At 40.4% G+C, this 20,532-nt stretch overlaps 1 pseudogene; it reads right to left on the bottom strand.

The window, feature by feature from the left end:
* Positions 1 to 314: 314 nt before the first annotated feature.
* Positions 315 to 1,864, bottom strand: LOC100450770 (glutamyl-tRNA(Gln) amidotransferase subunit A, mitochondrial-like; annotated as a pseudogene).
* Between the last annotated feature and the right edge of the window lie 18,668 nt (positions 1,865 to 20,532).

The raw sequence follows: 20,532 nt of genomic DNA, 5'->3' as shown, positions 1-20,532 counted from the left end.
CCTGATGAATTTTGGGAAGGAGAGAAGACATGGGGTGGTGAGAATCTTGCATCATGCTTCTACCTGGTAGATGTGGGAAAGCCAGAAGCAGAGGACATTTACATTTTCCTAGTTTCCTTTCGGGACTCTGGGAGGAAACTGCCTTGGAAGATATTCCTTGTGTCATATGGAACAGTCATGTTAGAGCAAAGCAAATGGTGAGCTATGGTTAAGCAGAGGGGGAATTTGAGCTCAGCTTCTAGAGGTCTTCCTCTGCTCTCAGGTGGAATGAGAAGAATCCAGAAATTTCTTCCTGCCCTACTGAGTGATGTGCCCTACTGAGTGATCATTGATGAACAATCATCCATGAATTCCTGAAGTTGAATAACAGGAAACTGTACTTGTTTTTCAAACCACTTGGCTACTGTAAGAAGCTGCTGGACACAAAATGCATGTCCAAAAAACCGCAGTCCTACTGGCAACCCTTGGTTTGAGAGTGCAGCAGGGATACTCACTGCTGGCAATCCTGTCATATTTACAGCTTGTGTAAAAATATCATTCTGGGAACTTCGTGTTCTGTTGTCTACTTTGATGAACTCCAAGTATGGTACTGCCTCATTTAAGATGGTGGGAGTTAGGAAGACGTCTACTCCAGAGTTAAAAACATTTGCAAAGTCATTAGCAATGAGGCGTCACACTTTTCTGTGCTTTGATGAAATAATTTTCCCAGTTTTCTTTTAATAAGAAAAAGTTTCCTGAGAGAATTCTTCCTCTCTCCACATCATTGAACGCTTCTTGTCTGGTTGACGCATACATGGCTTCATCCATGGGTGGACACATTGAGTGGACACATCAATGTCACATCTGTGACTATATTGTAGCCCACCAAGTCTTGCCATATTTAATGCCATCCTGATGTGCACGATACATGATAGCAGACAATTGAATAACTGGTGTGAGGAATGGATACTTCAATTACTTTGGCCCTTTCAGACTCAAAGAGGTCAGCAGCTTTGGACCAAAAAGACTGTACTTCACTTAATAATTCTGGCACAAGATATTCCTTTGGAATTTCTATTCATAGTTTGCTCACATCTGCCAAACCAAATGAATGGTTTAATAGGGTCCTGTACTGTGGTACAATCATTGGTGTCATGTCCAGCCAGTATACTCAACACAATTGCTGCATCATCCACACATCTGTTTAAGATTCCTGGCACATCCATCAAATTCACCAGGGGAATGAGACCATGATGGGAAACTAAACCATAGCTTGGTTTGAAGCCAGCAAGCCTGCAGTGGGCAGCAGGATTTCTGGTCGATCCTCCTGTAGCTGATCCTAAAGCCGACATAGCAGCTGCACTCCCACCTGAGCTTCCTCCAGTTATCAGCCAGTCTGAATCTTCATTCTTGCTGTGGGGATTCTGCTTCCTCTTTTCTCTATATTATTTTGAATAACTCAGGGGTTTTTAACCGGTCCAAACACACCATCTGTGCTTCCAGATCCCATAGCAAACTCATCTAAATTTGTTTTTCCCATTAGTAGAGCTCCCTGATCCAACAACTTTGAAACTACTCTAGCATTATAAGGTGGTATATAACCTTTCAGCATATTTGATGCACATATTGTCTCAATGCCAGATGTGCTAAAGTGGTCTTTTACTGCAATAGGAATTCCATCTAAATCCCTAAGTGACTATTCATGCTTATATCTCTTTTCTGATTCTTCAGCTTGTTTTAAGGCCACCTCTTCTGATACAGTAATGTAGGCATGTAGAAACTTGGTCTTCTTGATAAGAGAGAGACATTTTTGACAGAGCTCTGTTGGTGTAATCTGGCCTTGTTTCAGTGCTGCAGAAACTTCTCAGAGGGTCCGGCCCAGCATGTTCCTTGTGCTCAGCCTGCCACCACAGGGGCCAGGCAAGGAGGAGAAAGAGGTCACCAGTTGCTAGTGATATTACACGGGCGCAGCCATCTTTAATTGTCACTGCGAGATTCTAAAAATTTTAAAAGCCACCTAAAGAGGGTTCCTAGTTTGCAGCAGGGTTATAATTCAAAATGTCACTTGCAAGTTGGTTATTTGGAATTCACAAGGGATATCTCTACATAGAAATAGTGTACTTACTAGTGACCAGGTTCCTAGCCCAAGTATAACTCAAAATGCAGCTGAAATAGAGCATATTTGAAATAAATAGTTGAAGATCATAATGGTACAATGCCAAAGTTTTTTTAAAAAAATAACAAAAAAGAAATTAACCTAAACCATGTTTATTTTGAATAGACTTTGAGGGAAAACACATTTAATTAAAAAGGGATAAGAGGTATACGAAGATCCTAAAGAGGATGTCTCAGCGACTTTCAGGGTTTCACTGGCTCTTTGTAAATCTGATTTTCTCTTGAATGCCTACAGATTCCCCTTTTCTTGTTATTGCTGTTTTTCAGGCATCAATCTTGTATATTGACTACGAAAACAGATTTCACATTTTTGGGTGGGAGGGTAGACTGGGGAGAATTCCTGTTATGTTACAGGCCTGGAATCACTTGAGATACATCAAGGGACAAAACAAAGTTTCTGTTTCTGAGGAATTTTCTTTCTTCTGGAGATATTCAGACACCAAACTAATGAAAGACAGATATATCATAAAATATCAAGTAGTGATAAGTGCTTTGAAGAAAAAAATTGGGGTAAGGGATGAGAATTTAGATACTCTAACAAAGACAAATTTCTTTGAAGGAGCTGCTGACAGAGTTCCTCAAAGAAGTAGGGAGTAATCAATGTGGCTCTGCAGGAGGAAGGATATTCTAGGCAGAGAGAAGTGAAGCTTAAAGCCCCATGCATGGGCAGGTTCCAGGAACAGCAGAAGACCAGTGTGAGTTGGGTGGTGTGGCAAGAAGACAGCATAAAATGTGGGGTCAGGGAGGTTGGACGGCCATGAAAGTACTCTGTGTCATACTCTAAGCATGATTTTTTTTTCTGTGTGTGAAGTTGTAAGTTTTTCCATGAGAATCATGAAAGACTTGTGTACAAGAGAAAGAGGTAATGGTAAAAGATGGATGAAAGAGGGAGAAAGCATTTTTTTTGTCATGTTTCTGAGTAAATAGATAATTTGAGATGTATTTACTCAGGGATAAATAGAAGGGGTAGATCAGGGAACTAGTGAAGGTGGCAGGGGTCAGACAATTTCCAGAGCTGACTGCTAGATGGTGCATTTAGCCCAGGACAGCTTGGTTACTGTCCAGAGCAAGCCTGGGGTGGGGAGGAACAGAGCAAAACCACAAATTTACTTAGACTAAGAAAGTCTATGCTTCAGTGTAAAAACTTGTCACTTGCTGAAATCATGGGAAATAATTATCCTAAGATAGAAGATAGTGAAAATTATGAGTAATTTACACAACCTTTATTGTTTTGATAACACTAATGTTCCTCCCTGCTTCCACATCTTTTTATAGGAATGAAGAGGGAGCTAAGACATCCAGGTTCTCTAGATAATACCACCCCACCCCAGAACAACCACATGATTTACAGGAGAAGTGGAAGGGGGACTGAAACTCTGTGTGCTCCTGCCAAGACTCCAGCCCCTTCTTCCTCAACATACACAGCCTCTCCACGACCACCAGACCACAAGGCCTGACATCATCTGGTTCTTGATCCCATTTTGCATGAGTTACCACAAGAATTCTGGGACTCCACCATTTTGCATGAGTTACCACAAGAATTCTGGGACTCTCAGGTCCTCCTCAGCCTTAGACTCTAACTCCCATAAGGGTCTCTGCAGGGTATGGCAATGGAGCCTCCCCATCCGCCTGCTCTGCTTTCTGATTCTCCATGGCACTTACAGCTCCTGCCATTTATATAGCTTATGTATGCTAGTGGGAGCTCTACACAGGCAGAGGTTTGTGTCTGTTTTGTTAATTCTGTATTCCCAGGGCATAGAACAGTGACAAACAGCATTTAATAAATATTTGTTGAAAGGTTAAATATTATTTACTTGGAAGAACAAGGCCTGATCTAAGCAGGCCCATGCATGCATGAGAAATGGAATACAGGATTTTCAAGAGCTTCTGCAGGCAAGGAGACTAAGTATTTCCTGCCACCTGCCAACTTTCTCTGTTTACTTTGATCCCAAAGACCCTGTGGAGTTCTTATCGAAAGGATGGTTTAAATGACAACTTTCACATGATCTCCTAGAGCTGTGCAATAGTTGGCATTTGCCTGCAGTCTCTCCACCAAGGGAGGCTTGTTAGCCTAGAATGGGGTTACCACAGGGGATTGTACAATCTAATTTTCTGAGTGTCTTGGGATGTTGCTCCTCTCCCCACTCAGACAAGGAAGTCATTATAATATGAGCCTTTGTATCATCTCTTTCACATCCTAATAATCAGTACAGGGAGTCCGCCTGCCCCTCAGGTGACATTAAAAGTGCTCAGTTTGTATAACTTGCATAAGGTCCATATGGCTGCTGCCCTCCCTACTACTAAGAGGCTACTTGAGAGGCTGCAGGGAAATACCCAGCTGTAGGAGTATGGCCTGCCCATGAACCCTTTAACATGTTCCTTCCCCTTAAGTTTAGCTGCTTTATACTGTGAGCACCTTAAGGGCAGGTCTGGGTCTTGACCATCTTTGTAGCCCCGTGAACCAAGTTCAGTCCCCCAAGCTCCCACTGCCAACCCAAGGTAGTTTTGTTGGTCTACAGCAAATGGTAAACTTGGCTGATATTGGCACGGTGATGACTTTCAGTTTTAATAGGGAGTGTCACATTTTGGCAGCAGGCGTTGCAGTACCTAGGCCCCCGCCTGTGAGGACATTCCTTCTGCCTCTTGACTTGCTCCATTTGCTTTGTGTTGTGTCTAATGCATTGCACTTAAGTCAGAACAGCTGGGTGGATCTCTATAGAATATTTTTTATTTAATGTTTTTTGAGAACCGGCAGGGAGAGTGCTGCTTGAAAGCACACAGGCCATGTCTATTTTCTTTCAACATCTACAACTTACAGAAAGAAGCTAGATCACAGGCACATGGAAACTAAACTCTTCCTTTTCTAATGTAAACAGGCCTTTTCATCTGCTTTCTCTCTTTATGAACAGAGAGATCTGTAAGTGACATGGGTGGGGGATGGCAACAGTTGGCTCCCTAGGTGGTCTGATGGTGACAGTGACTCTGCTGGCACCTTGTGATAATTTGGATACTCTTTCCCAGTTTGTGAACATCCTCCTTTCTCCCTCCTGCAACTTGACCATTTCACTGCAATTAGCACTTCCAGAAAGGGATAAACCAAGTAAGGGAGGTGGACAGCAAATGAGTCAATTGTGCTGCAAGTTGGTCATTCCAAAAAGCATGTGCAACAAGAGGGAGAGGCTGAAATTAATGGCCAGGATAATGATTTGAGATTATTTATGGCACAGTGCTTCCCATTAAATTAGGTTGAAGAATTCTTTTTTTTTCATTAGCTCAGAGGGCCTTATATGTATATCTGTCAGAACAACAGTTCATTGAGGTGGGAGAAGAATGTTGTTTCTATCATTGCAGGAATGATGACAACCTCATACACATCCCCTTTCTTTTTATGTAATATCCTCCAAAGTGGGGTACAAGCATTCCTTCTGTATGATAATTTACTAGAGCACAGGAGTAAAATATTAGAGCTTCTATTTATTTGTATCTAAAATAAGAAAGAAATTAAGCTCTAAAAATATATACTATATGGGTTGACAGTGACTTACATATAAAATTTATAAGTAAATATATTTTGGGGGCACATGCTCAAAAGTTTTTACTCATGGGGTGGATGATCAAAAAACTTTGGATACAATGATATAGATAATCATGAGGAGAAAAACCCGTTGGAATATTAGAAGTTTCTCTGAATCAGGTAGTATTCAAAAGAGGAAAGATATGTTCATGTAAGTAATTATTGTAACAACAAAATTTAAAATTGTAACTCAGTGATTCTCATCCCAGAAATATTACTGCATATTACCTTAAAGCTCATGTCAAGACAAGATGTCAAGACAGAAATTTAAACATGTCATGAAAAGGGCAAATAAAATTGACTCAAGTTGTGATTTGAATATGGAGAATGACAGAAGAGTTTCTGAGACACACTGTGGGGAAGGTGTAGCAAAATGGTCCCTAAGGGAGAGGTCTTAGTCTCACGCGCAGGCACCAGAGATGTCTTGTGCAGGGAGCACTTGGTAAGTGAAGCACTGCTGTGCCATCTCTGCAATAGCACCAGTGATAGCCAGTCAGGATGGCTGTGCAAGAGTTGAGCCCCCTTTTCTCCTGCCCTTTCTCTTGTCAACCTTTTCTTCTTCTTACTCTATTGAAAGGCACATTTGCCATTACTTGTTGGGGTATCTGTTGAGAGGAGATATGTACCTAAGAGATTAGACCAAATATATCATGAGATTCTTAACAGACTGAGAGTTCAGTGAGAATATTAAGAAGCAGGCCAGATACAAAGGCTGATTTTTCTATTACTGCCTTACTCCAAGACCATTCCATTCGATTGTACTCTGCAAGTCAACAAATGCACAGCTTATCTCTCTGGCTGGAAAAGGGCTGCAGTTTCATCTTTTGGGCAATGCTAAAAAAAGTCTCACTCACTATTTTAAACTTGAGTTCTCCTAAGTAAGTGAAATAAGTCTTTGTTACAGATATTGAAGCTGGATGACTCCTCCCCATGGCCTGGTGTGGACTCCCTCTGTAGAAGGCATAACTATTGCTGGGTTAGCTGACTCAGAGGTTCATATACTCTCTGGCTGTGGGCCATTCTCTCTTCTGCCCTTTGAAGAGTCCTTAAGTAGGGAAGAATCAGAGTGGGAAACTGCTGGGTAGTGTTCCATCAAGGCAGCTATGGGAATGTTCGAGCCAAAGGAAGGTGGCTGAAGACATGGAGGGCAGGGGGCCAGTATACAGGGAAGACCTAGTGGGGTCAGGACTGGTGTCAAGGCCAAGGCCAGTTATTGCACCCAGTCATGTATTCCTCACTGATGTCTTTATAGAAAATGACATTGCAGGGGAAGCCAGCCAGCATTAGGATACAGGGACTTATGCCCCCTTTTCTGTGTTCTACTAGTTTGCTAGACCTTCATCTTTATTTTTGATATTTTTCTTCTCAAATTACTGGAGAGACTTTGAAATATGCAAGAAGTATCTCTTTTTTCAAATTCCATCTCTTGCCATCAGCATGAGGACCACTTTTTGCATATGGACAGTCTGTAAGACATGTGGCATGTGTTGGTGACTTTCTTGTCCTTGCAAAGTCACAGAAATGTCACAGCCTGGATAGGCTTAGGAATCACAGCTCTGGCTTAATACCTGCTCTTTCTCTCCATCTATCTGGGGATGTTTGATGACTTTTCAGTGTAGAATAAAAACAAATGAAGATGTATCTAAGATGCCTTTGTTTAGCAACTGGCTGGCTGTTTTACCATGGCTTTAAATTTAGCTTCTTGCTAATGACTATGTGCATTTGGGAGGAAAGGCTGGCTTTGCAGATAAGAAAGCAGCTGTGTGTGTCTTGTTTAATGCCTTTATCATATTGCCCTCTACAACCAAACTTCTTTTTCATTAGCTGCAGAAATGTTTGAAATTAAGCCTATATTCAGGGCACGACTGAGCACTTCAGAGGATTCAAAGAAGTAGGAGCCACAATTTCTTTTTTAGAAATTTCTTTCTTTCCTTCCTTCCTTCCTTCCTTCCTTCCTTTCCTTCTTTCCTTCTTTCCTTGTTTTCTTTCTTTCTTTCTTTCTTTCTTCAGTCTTTCTTTCTTTCCTTCTTTCCTTTCTTCCTTCCTTTCTTTCCTTCTTTTCTTTCTTTCCTTTTTTTCTTTTTTTCTTTCTCTTTCTTTCTTTCCTCCCTCCCTCCCTTCCTCCCTCCCTCCCTCCTTTCCTTCTTTCTTTCTCTCTTTCTTTCTGTCTTTCCTTCCTTCCTTCCTCCCTCCCTCCCTCCCTTCTTTCTTTCTTTCTTCCTTTCTTTCCTTTCTGGAATGCCAGATGAGTAAGACACCCATGGGGAGCCATGGGCAGCTTCTGAGGAGAAAGGTCTCCTTATTGCCTTCATGTCTTTATGCCCCGAGAGCATAACAGCTCAGTGGCATGCCACAGGTTGCTCAGGGAAATAACACTGCCTTGAAGCAGTGGAGTATAATCAAACATCTTGGCTCCTCCTGAAACACACTCCCACCCATTTCAGTCCCAATAAGCTAAAGATCTTAAGTAGTTTAGACACACGCCTTTGCTCAAGGAAATTCACAGAAACCACCACTGCTATACATCTTATTGAATGACTCACAAGTTCTCCTTCACTGATTAATCCTTTTCCTTATCCCTTCCTACCCTCCCATTTGCCCTAAGAACAAAGAGCTTGTAAACCAATAAATTGGGTGGAGGCCGAGAGCTCGGGGGCCGTGAGCAAGCCTCTGAGGCTCAGGTCCCCTGGACCCACCTTTTAAACTCTTATTCTGTCTCTTTCTAAATCCTTTGTCTCTGCTGGACTCGGGGTACCCGCTGGGTGGTGTGGGGCTAGTTTCCCCAACTCTATTTCTTTCTCTCTCTCTTTCTTTCTTTCTCTTTCTTTCTTTTTCTTTCTTTCTTTTTTCTTTCTTTCTTTCTTTCTTTCTTTCTTTCTTTCTTTCTTTCTTTCTTTCTTTCTTTCTTTCTTTCTTTCTTTCTTTCTTTCTTTTTCTTTCTTTCTTTCCTCCCTCCCTCCCTTCTTCCCTCCCTCCCTCCTTTCCTTCTTTCTTTCTTTCTCTCTCCCTTTCTTTCTTTCCTTCTTTCTTTCTTTCTTTCTTTCTTTCTTTCTTTCTCTCTCTCTTTCTTTCTTTCTTTCTTTCTTTCTTTCTTTCTTTTCTCTCTTCTCTTTATTTCTTCTAAAAAAAAGGATACAGTGCAGAATGTGCAGGCTTGTTACATAGGTGTACCTGTGTCATGGTGGTTTGCTGCACCTATTGACCCATCCTCTAACTTCCCTCCCCTCATCCCCACCCTGAACAGGCCCTGGTGTGTGTTGTTTCCCTCTTTGTGTCCATATGTTCTCAATGTTCAACTCCGATTTATGAGTAAGAACATGTGGTGTTTGGCTTTCTGTTCCTGTGTTAGTTTTCTGAGGATGATGGCTTCCAGCTTCATCCATGTCCCTGCAAAGGACAAGATCTCATTCCTTTTTAGGGCTGCATAGTATTCCATGGTGTATATGTACCACATTTTCTTTATCCAGTCTATCATTGATGGGCATTTTGGATTGGTTCCATGTCTTTACTATTGTAAATAGTGCTGCAATAAACATACATGTGCATGTGTCTTTATAGTAGAATAATTTCTATTCATTTGGGTAGATACCCAGTAATGGGATTGCTGGGTCAAATGGTATTTCTGGTTCTAGATCCTTAAGGAATCACCATTCTGTCTTCCACAATGGTTGAACTAATTTACACTCCCACAAACAGTGTAAAAGTATTCCTATTTTTCCGCAGCCTCACCAGCATCTATTGTTTCCTGACTTTCTATTAATCACCATTCTGACTGGCGTAAGATGGTATCTCATTGTGGTTTTGACTTGCATTTCTTTAATAATCAGTGATGTTGAGCTTTTTTCATATGTTTGTTGGCCATGTAAATGTCTTCTTTTGAGAGGTGTCTGTTCATATCCTTTGACCACTTTTTGATGAGGTTTTTTTTTCTTGTAAATATGTTTAAGTTCCTTGTAGATTCTGGATATTAGACCTTTGTCAGATGGGTAGATTGCAAAAATTTTCTCCCATTCTGTGGGTTGCCTATTCACTCTGATGATAGTTTCATTTGCTGTGCAGAAGCTCTTTAGTTTAATGAGATCCCGTTTGTCAATTTTGCCTTTTGTTGCAATTGCTTTTAGTGTTTTTGTCATGAAGCCTTGCCCATGCCTTTGTCCTGAATGGTATTGCCTAGGTTTTCTTCTAGGGTTTTTATGTTTTTGGGTTTTACATTTAAGTCTTTAATCCATCTTGAGTTAATTTTTGTATAAGGTGTAAGTAAGGGGTCCAGTTTCAGTTTTCTGCATACGGCTAGCCAGTTTTCCTGGAACCATTTTGCTGAATAGGAGATCCTTTCCGTATTGCTTGTTTTTGTCAGGTCTGTCAAAGATCAGACGGTTGTAGATGTGTGGTGTTATTTCTCAAATCTCTTTTCTGCTCCATTGTTCTACATGTCTGTTTTGGTACCACTACCATGTTGTTTTGGTTACTGTAGCCTTGCACTATAGTTTGAAGTGAGGTAACATAATGCCTCCAGCTTTGTTCTTTTTGCTTAGGATTGTCTTGGCTATACGGGGTCTCCTTTGATTCCATATGAAATTTAAAATAGTTTTTTTCTAATTCTGTGAAGAATGTCAATGAGAGTTTGATGGGAATAGCATTGAATCTGTACATTACTTTGGGCAGTATGGCCATTTTCATGATATTGATTCTTCCTATCCATGAGGATGGAATGTTTTTCCATTTGTTTGTGTCCTCTCTTATTTTCTTGAGCAATGGTTTGTAGTTCTCCTTGAAAAGGTCCTTCACTTCCCTTGTTAGCTGTATTCCTAGGTATTTTATTCTGTTTGTAGCAATTGTGAGAGGGAGTTCATCTATGATTTGGCTCTCTGCTTGCATATTGTTGGTGTAAAGGAATGCTTGTGATTTTCCCACACTGATTTTGTATCCTGTGACTTTGCTGAAGTTGCTTATCAGTTCGAGAAGCTTTTGGACTGAGATGATGGGGTTTTCTAAATATAAAATTGTGTTGTCTGCAAACAGAGATGACTTCCTTTCTTCTTATTTGAATATCATTTATTTCTTTCTCTTGCCTGATTGCCCTGGCCAGAACCTCCAATATGATGTTGAATAGGAGTGGTTAGAGAGGGAATCCTTGCCTTGTACCAGTTTTCAAAGGGAATGCTTCCAGCTTTTGCCCATTCAATATGATATTGGCTGTGGGTTTGTCATAAATAGCTCTTATTATTTAGAGATATGTTCCATTACTACCTAGCTTATCGAGAGTTTTTAACATGAATGGATGTTGAATTTTATCAAAGGCCTTTTCTGCATCTATTGAGATAATTTTGTGGTTTTTGTCTTTGGTTCTATTTATGTGATGGATTACATTTATTAATTTGCATATTTTGAACCAGACTTGCATCCCAGGGATGAAACCAATTTGATAATGTTGGATAAGTGTTTTGATGTGCTGCTGGATTCTGTTTGCCAGTATTTTAATGAGGATTTCACCTCAAGGTTCATCAGGGATATTGGCTTGAAGATTTCTTTTTTTTTTGATGTGCCTCTTCCTGGTTTTGGTATCAGGATAATGCTGGCTTCATAAAATAAGTTAGGGAGGTGTCTCTCCTTTTCAATTTTTTGGAATAGTTTCAGAAGGAATGGTACCAGCTCTTCTTTGTATTTCTGGTAGAATTCAGCTGTGAATCCATCTGGTCCTGGGCTTTTTTTGGTTGGTAGGCTATTAATTACTGCCTCAATTTCAGAGCTTGTTATTAGTCTATTCAGGGATTCAACTTCTTCTTGATTTACTTTTGGTAGGATGTATGCATCCAGGAATTTATCCATTTCTTCTAGATTTTCTAGTTTATTTGCGTAGAGATGTTTATAATATTCTTTGATGGTATTTCGTATTTCTTTGATGGTAGTTCGTATTTCTTTGAGCTCAGTGGTGATATCCCCTGTATCATTTTTTATTGTGTCTATTTGACTCTTCTCTCTCTTCTTATTAGTCTAGCTAGAGGTCTATTTTGTTAATTTCTTTAAAAAAAACACAGCTCCTGGATTTGTTGATTTTTTTTTTGGAGGGTTTTTCATGTCTCTAACTCCTTCGATTCTTCTCTGATCTTAGCTATTTCTTGTTTTCTGCTAGCTTTTGGATTAGTTTGCTCTTGCCTCTCTAGCTCTTTTAATTGTGACGTTAGGGTGTCAATTTGAGATCTTTCTAGCTATCTGATGTGGGCATTTAGTGCTATAAATTTCCCTCTAAGCACTGCTTTGCTGTGTCCCAGAGATTCTGGTATGTTGTCTCTTTGTTCTCATTGGTTTCAAAGAACTTATTGATTTCTGTCCCAATTTCATTATTTACCCAGGAGTCATTCAGGAGCAGGTTGTTCAATTTACATGAAATTCTGTGGTTTTGAGTGAGTTTCTTAATCCTGAATTCTAATTCTATTGCACTGTGGTCTCAGAGACTGTTTGTTATGATTTCCGTTCTTTTACATTTGCTGAGGAGTGTTTTACTTCCAATTATGTGGTCAATTTTAGAATAAGTGCCATGTCACACTGAGAAAAATTTATATTCTGCTGATTTGGGGTAGAGAGTTCTGTAGATTTCTACTAAGTCCACTTGATCCAGAGCTAAGTTCAAGTCCTGAATATCCTTTAAAATTTTCTGTCTCATGGATCTGTCTAATACTGACAGTAGGGTGTTAAAGTCTCCCACTATTATTGTGTGGGAGTCGAAGCCTCTTTGTAGGTCTCTAAGAAATTGTTATATGAATCTGGGTGCTCCTGTACTGGGTGCATATATATTCAGAATAGTTAGCTTTTCTTGTTGAATTGTTCATTTTACTATTGTGTAATGTCCTTCTTTGTCTTTTTTGATCTTTGTTGGTTTAAAGTCTGTTTTGATGGAGACTAAGATTACAACCCCTGCTTTTTTTTGTTTTCCATTTGCTTGGTAAATTTTCCTCCATGCCTTTATTTTGAGCCTGTGTGTGCCTTTGCATGTAAGATGGGTCTCCTGAATACAGCACACTGATGGGTCTTGACTCCTTTTCCAATTTGTCAGTCTATGTCTTTTAATTGAGGCATTTAGCCCATTTACATTTAAGGTTAATATTGTTATGTGTAAATTTGATCCTGTCATCATGATGCTATTTGGTTATTTTGCACACTAGTTGATTCAGTTTCTTTGTAGTGTCATTGGTCTTTATATTTTGGTGTGTTTTTGCAGTGGATGGTACCGGTTTTTCCTCTCCATATTTAGTGCTTTTTTCAGGAGCTCTTGCAGGGCAGGTCTGGTGATAATGAAATTCTTCAGCACTTGCTTGTCTGGAAAGTATTTTATTTCTCCTTTGCTTATATGAAGCTTAGTTTGGCTGGATATAAAATTCTGCGTTGAAAATACTTTTTTTTTTTAAAGAATGTTGAATATTGGCCCCCAATCTCTTCTGACTTGTAGGGTTTCTGCTGAGAGGTCCACCGTTAGTCTGATGTGCTTCCCTTTGCAGGTGACCTGAGACCTTTCTCTCTGGCTGCCCTTAACAGTTTTTTTCCTTCATTTCTACCTTGGAGAATCTGATAATTACGTTTCTTGGGGTTGATCTTCTCGTGGAGTATCTTAACAGTGTTATCTATATTTCCTGAATTTGCATGTTGGCCTGTCTTGCTAGGTTGGGGAAGTTCTCCTGGAAAATATCCTGAAGTGTGTTTTCCAGCTTGTTTCCATTCACCTCATCTCCTTCTGGTACTCCAATCAATCATAGGTTTGGTCTTTTTATGAAGTCCCATATTTCCTGGAGGCTTTGTTCACATCTCATTCTTCATTCTTTTCATTCTTTTTTTCTCCATTGTCTGCATGTCTTATTTCAGTAAGGTGGTCTTCAAACTCTTATATCCTTTCTTCTGCTTGATTGATTTGGCTGTTGATACTTGTGCATGGTTCACTCGTGCTGTGTTTTTCAGCTCCATCAGGTCGTTTATGTTCCTCTCTAAACTGGTTATTCTAGTTAGCAATTTATCTAACCTTTTATCAAGGTTCTTAGCTTCTTTGCACTGGGTTAGAACATGGTAGGAACCACAGTTTCTATCCTCAGTGTGCTTACAGTTGGGGAAATAAGACATTTTGGAGCAGGAGAAAGAGTGAGGGCTTTGAAGTTTGACAAACTTGAGTCTGTATTTTATAATCTGTAAAGTAGAAATAATAATCTGTACCTTGCAAAGTGATTTTGTGATAAAGAAATACTAGATGTAAATGTTTGAATACTATTAGACATTATCATTATTAAAAAAAGATGATCTTGCAAGCATATCTGTGAAATGCTGACCAACAGCACAAAGAAAGATCACAATCAGAGGGAGGTGGAAGGTGGTTGGGAAAGGCTCCATAGAAGAAGACTGTTGTGTTGTCATTGATATTGTTAAGAGGAAGGACACCATGTGTGTCTTCTTTCATTGCTTATCTCACACAATGCTGCTGTTGCTAATGGACAGGTTGGATCCTGCTGTCCTTGAGAAATGGACTATGTCCAGTACTCCACATATGTCCCCCTGGGAGTTCATGAGGAGGTTCACCTGTGTAAGAGCAGGAGCGGAGCCACTCAGGCCTGTTGTAGGCATCACAGTTGGTAGAGAATAGAAAAGAGTCAGAGAAAGGGGGAAAGTATGCAGAGAACTTCAGGTCTCTGAGACAACTGCCCAAGGGCAGGGGAGGGGGAAGAGGGGACCAGGGGAGAGGGAGTGCAATAGAGAGATGGCCTCTGCCACCTTCTCACCAGACCACCTTTGCTGTATTTCTGGGCCAAGAGTCTTGCCTTCACCTTCCTTTTCCATCCTTCTATCCAGGAGGATTGAGAGAAAATCCTTGTTAAGAAAAGTTCTCTTGGCTGGGTGTGGTGACTCACGCCTGTAAACCCAGCACTTTGGGAGGCCGAGGTGGGCGGATCATGAGGAGATCGAGACCACCTTGACCAACATGGTGGACCCTGTCTCTAAAATACAAAAAATTAGCCGGGCATGGTGGTGTGCATCTGTAGGCCTAGCTACTTGGGAGGCTGAGGCAGGGGAATTGCTTGAACTTGGGAGGTGGAGGTTTCAGTGAGCTGAGATTGTGCCACTGAAATCCACCCTGATGACAGAGTGACACTCTGTCTCAAAAAAAAAGAAAAGAAAAGAAAAGAAAAAAGGTCTGCTGAGGAACACTTCAGATAGCCCATATGCAGGAGGTAGTCCAGCATTCCTCATGTGTTGCCATTCTTTTTTCTTGTATTTTCATCCACACATCCTTTCCTTTACCTCTTTCTACTCAGTTTTGTTCCTCTTCTCTTTCAGGGTCAAGGATAAGAGAGGAGAAAGAAGAGAAAGAGTGAAACAGAGGGAAGGCAGCATAAGTGTGGTTACATCTAGTTTCCCTCTTGGGTGCTGGGCTGCTGGGAAAACTGGCACTTCCAGTGAATTCCTTCAAGGTTATGGAGAATGAATATCTTAATTAAGTGAGGTTGCCTTTTTAAAAAGCCACTTGGATCCATTTTTATTGTGGTCTATAGTGCTTATTTCTTTGGTGTACAAATCTGATGGGAGGCGATCCATCAAAAGAAAGGGGAGAGGATAGAGGAGGAAAGAATGAGAGATGGGGCGCTATTGGTAGTGTGTCAACAAAGCCCTGGCTGCCTCAGGTACTGATTTGCACCCCTCCACTCCCTCCTCTGCCATCCAGCCCGGGGACCCCCATGCATGCCATGTGCTTCTCAAGTCTGCCTCTGCTTTCTTTCCAGGAGCCTTATTTCAATGCCACAACTTAGAGTTATTTCCTTCTCCTGTATTACTTTATTCCATCTTGACTTTCTCCCACTGTAGCAATGATCACACTGTAGTATATTAACTATCTTTTGGTTGCCTTTCCCGCTCAGTAGACCATAGTCTTGTTGGGTGGAGGGACTTTGCCTTTTTCTTGTTGCATGCCTGTACTGGACACTCTAGTGATATTTGCTAAATGTTAAATGAGTGAGCAAATCCTGCCATGTATAACCTGGCACTCATTTACCTTCTTCCCCATCTCCTGAAACCTGGTTCATTTCCTATTTCACTAGCAAAATCTTCTCTGGTGTCCAGTGTGAGAGTTGGCATAGAGTTCAGCTAGCACCTGCAGAGCCTTCCTGAGACTCCATTCTCAGAACAATCACACAATTTGATCATAATGAGCCAATGTCTTTTTTTTTAATAGTTTAAACTTTAATTTTACATTCAGGGGTCCCATGTGCAGATTCGTTATATGGGTATTGTATTAGTCCGTTCTCATGCTGCTAATAAAGACATACCTGAGACTGGGTAATTTATAATTGAAAGAGGCTTAATTGACTCACAGTTCAGCATGGTTGAGGAGACCTCTGGAAACTTACAATCATGGTGGAAGGGGAAGCAAACACGTTCTTCTTCACATGGTGGCAGCAAGGAGAAGTTCTGAGAAAAAGGGGGAAAAGCCCCTTATAAAACCATGAGATCTCGTCAGAATTCACTCACTATCACGAGAACAGCATGGAGGTAACAGCCCCCATGATTCAATTACCTCCCGCCAGGTCCCTCCCATGACATGTGGAGATTATGGGAAATACAATTCAAGATGAGATTTGGGTGGGTATATATATATAGATATACCATATCAGGTATAGTGTGTGATGCTGAGGTTTGAGGTATGATTAATCCTGTCACTCAGACAAGTGAGGCAGAACCCAGTGGTTAGTTTTTCAAATCTTATTCCCCTTTCCTCCCCTCTCTAGTAGTCTCCAGTGTCTATTGTGGCCATCTTTATGTCCAATGTTTAGCTCCCATATATAAGTGAGAACATGTAGTATTTGGTTTTCTGTTCCTGAGTTAATTTGCTTAAGATAATGGCTTCCAGCCACATCCAAGTTGCTGCAAAAGACATGGTGCATTTAGTGCTGCAATGAACATACAAGTACATGTGTCTTTTTGTCCTATTTATTTTCTTTTGGGTGCATACCCAGTAATGGAATTGCTGGGTTGAATGGTTAAGTTCTTTGAGAAATCTCCAAACTGCTTTCTATAATGGCTGAACTAATTAACATTCCCACCAACAGTATATAAGCATCACCTTCTCTCCACAGCCTTGACAGCATCTATTGTTTTTTGACTTTTCATGTAATGACCCATAGGCTCAAAGTAAAGGGTCAGAGAAAGACCTATCATGCAAATGAAAAACAGAAAAGAGCAGGGGTTGCTATTCTTATGTCAGATAAAACAGGCTTTAAACTAATAACAGTAAAAAAGGACAAAAAAGGACATTACATAATGATAAAGAGTTCAATTCAACAGGAAGACTTAGCTATCCTAAATATATATGCATCCAACATTGGAGCACCCAAACTCATAAAACAACTACTTCTAGACCTATGAAAAGACTTAGACAGCTACACAATAATAGTGGGGGACTTCAACAACCCACTGACAGTGTTAGAAAGATCACTGGGCAGAAAACTAACAAAGAAATTCTGGACTTAAACTTGACACTTGACCAATTGGACCTAATAGACACCTATAGAATACTTCATCCATCACCCACAGAATACGCATTCTTCTCATCTGCACACAGACACAGAACATACTCCAAGATCAACCATATGCTCGGCCATAAAACATGTCTCAATACATTAAAAAAAAAAATCAAAGTTATACTGACCATAATCTCAGACCACAGTGGAATAAAAACAAAAATCAATACCAAAAAGATCTCTTGAACCATACAATTCATGAAAATTAAATAACTTGCTCCTAAATGACTTTTGGGTAAACAACAAAATTAATGCAGAAATCAAAAAATTCTTTGCAATAAATGAAAACAGAGATACAACATACCAAAATCTCTGGGATGCAGCAAAAGCAGTGTTAAGAAGAAAGTTTATAGTGCTAAATGTGTACTTCAAAAAGTTAGAAAGATCTCAAATTAAACATCTAACATCACACCGAGAGGAACTAGGAAAACAAGGCCAGTGCCGTTACCTTGTAGCCCCAAAGAAGTCTGACCTCAAGAATTGGAATGTAGGATTTTTGAGGGAAACGTTGAGCCTGAAAGCACTTAGGAAGTAACCTAATTCTCTAGCCACTCACAGAGGGTGGAAAATCTCAGACCAGAAAACAAGGCAGGGCAGAAAGCCACACACAATACATCAACAGGCCATGGATGGTCGTCACCATTCAGACTCTCCAATATTCCTTTTTAACAAGCTGAAATCAGATGATCCTCATTTTCACTTGAGCCCAGGGTTATAATTTCTTGGAAAGTGCAAAGGGAGGCAAACTATAATGGGAAGGAAGAGCAAGTCAACATGAATCTGAGGAAGGGGAATTGCTTTTCATTCTGGTTTTTGAACAGGTGGTGGTCAGAGCTGGCAGAAAGCCCAGGATATGTCAGCAGTCCTGGAAAAGAGATGTTCTTGTTGTAAATCTCATGTTGATTCTTGCCCCTCCCTCTCCACCTCCCACTCTTACACACACTCACGCTTCTTAGTAAGTACACTGGAGCTACCTCTCCTATGCCCCACAGCACTTTGTACCTCTGCTAGCACAGGGATCACATTCTGACTTAAAGTGGTTGTGGGTGTCTCTGTCTCTTTCTCTCAACACAAACATATTGGAGTTTCTCACTCATCGACATTTCTGCATCAGTGCCTGCAGACAGTTTTCCCCACTGTGAGGACTCTAAATATTTTCATTTACTGGAATTAAATTTACGCTTTCGGCTAAGGTGTCGTATGGACAGGGGAATTACCAAGTCCAAGAGTAGTTTTGGCTTCCTGATGGGAAAGAGTTGTTGTATAACAGGAATCCTACCTAGGCCTCCTATTGCTCATTCCCAAGACAATTTCTTAGGCCCATCTTTGTCTTCCCAAATTGCCCTTATTTTTTGCCACTGCCAAGGCCCTATGGTCTCAGCTGGCTTCTCTCTCCTTTTAGGCCATTCTCCTTGCATTGTCCCTTGGTACGCTTTAAACTTAACAGTTCCCTAAGACTGGTTCCAGAGCAAGGTCCCGCTTCCCTGCTATGTCTCATGGAGAAGTGAAACCTCTCTTGCTGCTTTTCACAGGGGAGAGAGACTGGGTCAAAAACAAAACAGAGAATCATACAAAGCTGGTCTTTAATTCCTGACTCCCTCATAAGACAGACTAGAAACTCTGGTGAAGTCTGTGATTTGCTCTTATCCATGAGGATGAGACTCTTTCAACTCCCTTCTTAAACACAGGCTGGAGGATAAAACTGAGGTCCTGCAGTTTGCATAATAGCTGATATCTATTGAGAATCTACTGACTACTAGGAACTATATAAGTTGTTTACATGCTATTTTGTTTACTTTTTCAATTAACCACATGAGATAAGTACTATTGTAGTTGCATTTTATCAATACAGTAACTGAGCCGTAAAGAGATTAAGTTACATGTTCAAAATCCCCTAGCCATGAAGTGATGGACTAGGATTTATATCTTATTTGAAAAACAATAGTATTAACTAATGATTACTCAAAAAGGATATCTTTTAAATTCCAGTGAGAAGTTTGCATCTTTGAGAATGTTAGGATGGATAAACATCCATGTCACTGCTTCTCAATAAAAAGAACAATTATAGTATATTTTCTTATTGCTAGTCTAACCGGAAATAGTCTGGTTTATTACTTATAAACTAGTTCTTGGAACTAAGACTGTAAACCTTGACTTGGTGGAGGAAATGGTGTGGTTTTACATGCTCAGGAAACAATGACCAGAGTAAAATATTTGACAAATTTTATGCTTTGATTGAGAATTGGAGGCCTGGGGGAATACCTGAATGACTTGCATGCTGCTAAATATTTTTCCACAATATTTTTTTAATGGTTGCACGGTATTCCATTGTATGGTTGCAACACAATTTAGTCTCACGAAATCTGCGCAATAGGAGAGTTACTAAGAGCAGGAGGATTTTAGAAAAGAGAAACTGCATATTAGGTGTTCAGTAGCCAGCTTTTCCAGCTTTACGAATTTTCTTGGGACTAGCTCTGTCCAGGGGGTAAACTATACATGCTGTACACTTTTCCAGGCAGGAAGGGGAAAGACCCATGCTTCTTGGTCTAGCTTCCTCCCAGAAACCTTTGCAAAGGTCATCCAGCTCAATCTTGTAGTCTTGGAGAAGGCCACAGATTCAGAATCCAGTTCTCTTAAACCAGCTACAGAAAACATCACTTTTGTAACTCAATAGGGTCAGGCTTATTTGTAACTTAGATTGGCTGAAGCCTTTATTAAGTGAAAAAAGATGGAAGCATAACAACATTCCTAACTGAATGCCATTCATGGAAAGAATGTCTGGAATGGAATCCTCTGTCTTGGCTAAATTTGAAGGAATAGCATGTCCTGAAAAGAAGCATGAAGGAGATTATCTGATCTTACCTACTGGCTAAGGATCAAAACGTTGAGAAGCACACGAGATCATCTTTGTGGAGCAGGAAGAGTCTGCAAATCAGACATACTGAATTAAGTCATGAACCAGAGTCATGTCCTAGAATTGTGTCCATGAACCTGGCCAAGACATTTCCTATTCCATTTCAGGTCCAAGATTCTCATAGTGCAGAGTTACCTTTAGAAACATTTAATCACAGATCTTCTTTCAGAATGGACAGTGATCATGGCATCTTTCAGGCAGAAAGAGGAGGGTTAACTAGGCTGGGAGAGGAGATAAGGAATTGTCTAACTAACCAGTCTTCTCACCACCAAAAAACAAAACAAAACAAAACAATTCAAAACAAAACAAAACAAAAAAACTATTAGCACCTGGCACAG

This window comes from Pongo abelii, chromosome 1 (genome assembly GCF_028885655.2).
Source record: "Pongo abelii isolate AG06213 chromosome 1, NHGRI_mPonAbe1-v2.0_pri, whole genome shotgun sequence".
Taxonomy (NCBI): Eukaryota; Metazoa; Chordata; class Mammalia; order Primates; family Hominidae; genus Pongo; species Pongo abelii.
The sequence above is the reverse complement of the archived record's forward strand: the minus strand, read 5'-3'. Positions and strand labels throughout refer to the sequence as shown.